This window comes from Gekko japonicus, unplaced genomic scaffold (genome assembly GCF_001447785.1).
Source record: "Gekko japonicus isolate JY-2015 unplaced genomic scaffold, Gekko_japonicus_V1.1 scaffold563, whole genome shotgun sequence".
Lineage (NCBI taxonomy): Eukaryota > Metazoa > Chordata > Lepidosauria > Squamata > Gekkonidae > Gekko > Gekko japonicus.
Window position 1 is genome coordinate 238561 of NW_015166439.1, and position 5375 is coordinate 243935.

The following is a 5375-nucleotide window of genomic DNA, read 5'->3' on the forward strand; positions in this document are numbered from 1 at the left end:
GAAAAGTCCGACGCGGTCCACTCCGCAATCTTGGGCATATAGTTTTTACACATGCGCTACAGAACGCCTCCAGCCAACTGCGCGTGCGAAAGCATAGCCAATCGGAAATCAGGATTGCCCTCAATTCGTTAAACTGAAGTTTGGTGGTTTCTGGGATTTGTAGTTGATTATATAGCACTCACTGGAGAAGACCCTGATGTGGAAAGATTGAAGGTCAAAGAAGACGGGGACGGCAAAGGATGAGATGGTTAGACAGTGTCATAGATGCAACGAACATGAAATTGAGCAAACTTCAGAGGAGGGCGGAAGACAGGAGGGCCTGGTGGGAGCTGGTCCATGGGGTCGCGAAGAGTCGGACTCGACTGTGCGACTGAACAACAACAAATATAGCTTGGCTTTTGTTGGAGTGCTGCGAAAAGCTTCAGCTACCCTTTTCTATACGTTAAGCCTCTATTAAAGGTGAAGATGGGTGGACGTGTTAGACTGTCTGTAGCAGTAGAAAAGCGCAAGAGACCACCAGTAACGCTTTAAAGACTAACACAATTAGTAGGCAATTAACAGTAGCAGGGGCTGCTGTGGCTCAAGTGGTTGAGATGCTGATGTGCAAACTTTGGAAGGTCGACAATTCAGCAGTTCGAGGCCCGAGTGCCCCATGATGGAGTGAGCGCCCCTCGGTGCAAGAAATTGCAGATAGATAATTTCGGTGGGAAGGTAACAGCGTTCCATGCGCCTCAGTGTTTAGCCATGCCAGCCACATGACCATGGTAACACACCTAATCCAATCATGCCTGCTAAATAAATTCTGTATATTCTATTTTTGTGTATCCTATTTTCACATAACAATAAAGTTAATGTGCATAAACAATGTAAACTTATTCAATTTATATAATAAAGCCTCAGGTTTATACAGTGTTCTCACCTCACAGTGCATACAAATCACCAGCACAATGAATTGTTGACAAGGCCTCTCCATTGCAGATGCTTTATATAGTTTATAATATACACTCTAAGTTTATATTATTATTTATGTACATTAATTTTATTCTTATGTAAAAATAGGATACAGAAAAATAGAATATGCATAATTTATTTATTGTTTGGTACTGCAGTTTGCTTTTAGATTATTGCTTTTGGATTATTTCAGATTCAGCAACTGAAATCATTCCGCATCTGAAATCACTCCAGCAGCTGAGAAAATAACATTCCCCCCAGCCTGCTTTACTTTGGGAAAATGGCATGGGGGCTGGGGCATCCAAACTGGGCCTGATGTACTTAGGAAAATAAATTCCCCACCCTGCTGTCTAGCTGTGGGGAAAGCTAATTCGTTTTTTTTAAATGTGTCATTTGGCTCCTAGACTGTGTTTATTAATGGGTGCGGGATAGACACTGCACATTCTCAGATACAGTCCAATCTTTGAAGCCCAGCAATGAAGTCCTGGTTCATATCGAAGGTAGCCAGGATAGCTAGCCTGAGCAGACAAATGTCAAGAGTACACAGAATGAAGAAAATTGTCTAATAAATGTAACACAATTGTACTGCAAGCCTAGGTATGTCTACTCAGAAGTAAGTCCCACTGTGTTATTTGTACTTACTCCCAGATTAGAATGCATAGGATTGCACCTTTTGGCGCTTAATAAAAGTCTAAGGCTATGTTGATTCTCTGTGCACAGCACCCTGTGGGAGCAGGGCAACAATCATTGCTCCAGAAGCACCTTTCCACCCTTCAGGTTAAACACTTTTAGCTGTCTGCAAGGAGGTGGCAGAATGGGTGAGCCAACATGGTGTAGTGGTTGGAGTGTCAGGCTAGGATCTTGGTTCAAATTTCCACTCCACCATGATAGATGCTGGATAACCTTGGGCCAGCCACATGCTCTCAGCCTTACCTGGTTGCTGTGAGGATAAAATGGGTAAGTGTGAACCATGTTGCTCTTCTGAGGAAGGGCAAGGTAAAAATGCACCAGAGAGACAGATAATTATCCCCACTATTTTAGGTATCCAACAACTTGGAACAAGGAGACCCAAGTGGCAGTCTCTGTTGAAGAGTGTGGTGTTACAAATGGCAGTCACACCTTAAATACTAACAACGTTTTTATTTCAATACAAGCTTTTCAGAGTCACAGCTCACTCCTTCAGATATGTGAAGGGGGTTACAAGTCATCCATGACAGCTCTCACATTAAGGCAGATAGCTGCCTCCCTACTAGAACTGGCCAGAGTGATCCCAGCACTGAAAGTGTTCCTTTTTAAATCTGTCTTCGAGGCTGAGGACAGATCTTGCTTGCCCTCTGTTGCTTATTGACCAAATGAGATTTCTTTACTTGCTGCTTCCTCCAGTACACAGTAGATGGCAGCAGTGTATAACCAAACTCCCATTAGTGGAAGCAGACAGAATTTGGACATATTAAAAATATTTGGCCTCCTTTATTAATTTGGTCACCCACCACTCTACAGCTACATGCGGTTCTGGGTGTTCTTTGGGATCGTTTTGTATTGCTATGTGGCGTATTTCATTCCAAAATTAAAATTACTACAAAGTCAAAATATAGGTTTGAATTTCACCTCAGTTCTCATTAGCTATGGGAAGAAGCTAAATTTGCAGACACTAGTTGCAGGGTGGGGGGAGGCCATCAAACCTGGGCTTCATACTAGAGAAGAACACCCCATTAACACCATTGTTCTGGCTGCTGGATAACAATATTTTTCAGATAAAAAGAGAGTTTCTGATACATCCATTCTTAATGCATGTGCATTTCTCAGAAGAAAAGACAGAACTGGGGGGTGTTTCTGATAATATTAAGGAGATTTTCTGCACTTGGGTGAAGGTGTGGTGGAGAAAAGCAAAGGAAGGGCAATAAAGCATTTACAAGCTGCATTCCTAACTAAATTGTTGAAGTCATAAATGAACACATTTACAGAGCAGCCCTAAGAAGAGCTGCATCCTTCTGTCCAGTGAAGTTAAGGGTATAATTCTGCTTAGGACAGAACTGTTAATTATTTCATGTTAATGCTAGTATGCCTACCGGAAAAAAGGAGAATATTAATGGCCATGGAAGGAAAGGGGGACAACTCTCGTGATCCTACCTGTTATACTAATAGATAACCCAAACTAGGAGGAAGCAGAGGTAAGGACTAAAAGTCACAGCCCAGCCTCAACTTGTGTTGTGTGGCAGCCCATGGGGGGACAACACCCTCCACTAGGGAAATACAGAGAGTTCTCAAGCCCTGCTGCCCCCAGAGTTCACATCCCTACTTGCTTTGGTTTGCTAATGATAATCTCACACTGAAGCCTGAAAATGCAATTTCATAATGAACACTATCCTTTGAAAGCTATTGAATTTGAAAGAGGGGCATTAATTGTTTGAACAATTATTTTTTAAAGGAAAGGAAATCTGGAGTGCTTTCAGCCCCACTGCTGGACCTCCTGATGGCACCTGGTATTTTTGGCCACTGTGTGACAGAGTGTTGGACTGGATGGGCCATTGGCTTGTTTTATGTTCTTATGGTGTCTTGGGTGTTTTACTGGTTATGTTGAATTGTTCAAGTAAGTAATAATAACGGGAAGGAGGTTCTGGCATTTCTATCAATGCGGCTCTTTCAGTGGCCTGCACTCTTAAGGTTTATATAAGCCACTATGTTTAGACCACTAATCCTGCTTATGTCACCTGTTCAAAGGGACTTATTCAAGACTGAGCCGATACTGGTGGCTTGGTTTCTGAAAATTCTCTACTCATCATGAAGATATGCTCTCCTGGGAGAAAGGGCCTCATTATCTGGCAGCTGCCTCTCCAAACTCACTGATGGAATGACATCCCGGGCAAAACAGCTCTTTTGTTCTTTTGATACATCAGTTTGTGGAGATGCAATTCTGCAAAGAATGCTTCAGGAGAAATGGTGTGGGTTTTCTTTTAGAAAACAGTGGGGGAAGGAGAGGTTGTACGAAGATGGGGATACATGAGCCACAGAAGAACATTTTACCCTTCAGGAGAGCTAAGGGTGTTATCCACACAGTGACAGCCTTGTGTAGTTTCCCAGTGGCTGCCAATACAGCACAGCAGCAATGGCACTTCTACATGGTAGTCCCCCCACAGCCATTTTCTGTGCACCACCACCAGAGGGCTTTGTTTATAAATCAGCAATTGTAATGTTGTTATAGCATTGTAATGATATAACAATTTGTCTGCCAGGTTCTCTGAATTCCCAGCTTTCATTGTTTTTAAAAAAACACCCAACTCTAGCCCCTTTCATTGCAGAAATATAAGGAGAAAAGCATAGGTATGGGGGAGATTAAATTAAAAATGTATTCCCCCCCCCCCAGCCCCCTGGTCTTTTCATATCGTATAAATCTTTCACCTTTTAAATCTCTCTTTGGCTCTGCATCTCTTTTGGCACCTTGTCCCAACACTCCATGCTCTGAGCCACAACGGGGTCTCTTCTCATTTGTTACCTGGTGGCTCGTCTGACCTTGGCTTGATTCCACAGTGCTCTGTGTCCTTCGATGAAAGATTTCAGTGCTCAGACAGAATTACAGCAAAGCCTAACGATGGTACTGTTGCACACAACAAAGTCTCAACTCTGAAAACGACACAGAAGTCACCTGCCTCTCTGACCACCATGGTCTCTTTCTCTTCAGGAGTGAGAACACTATCAGCTTCACACTCCAACCTCCAGCTTTATAGCAAAGGATCCCAGTGGACAATTTCCTTCTGCATGACAAAAAGATTTCCACCAAGCGAGATGTACAGTAGATCCCCAAATACTATACCCTCCAAAACAAACACAATTATTTCTCCATGATTCTGATGTATTTCGGGCATTTTGAAAAGTCGGGTATGATGCTTTGCAAATGGAGGCGGCGTGTGTTGGATGAACATAAGAACATAAGGGAAGCCAATGTTGGATCAGGCCAATGGCCCCTCCAGTCCAACACTGTGTGACACAGTGGCCAAAACCCAGGTACCATCATAAGATCTACTAGCGGGGTCAGAAATATAGAAGCCCTCTCACTGTTGCCCCCCAAGCACCAAGAATACAGAGCATCATTGCCCTGGACACAGTGTTCCATCTATACTTTGTGGCTAATAGCCACTGATGGACCTTTGTTCCATATGTTTATCCAACCCCCTCTTGAAGCTGTCCATGCTTGTAGCTGCCACTGCTTCCTGCAGCAGTGAATTCCACGTGTTAATTACTCTCCGGGTGAAGAAGTACTTCCTTTTATCTGTTCTAACCCGACTGCTCATTTAAACCTACTGCTCAAGATGCCATGACTCAAGTTCCTCCTGCCTGCTATTTCCAGGTACAAAGAATGGATTAACCAATTAATCCATTTATTTCTTAATTCATTCAAGGACATCAGTCACTGTTTCTTCCTGACT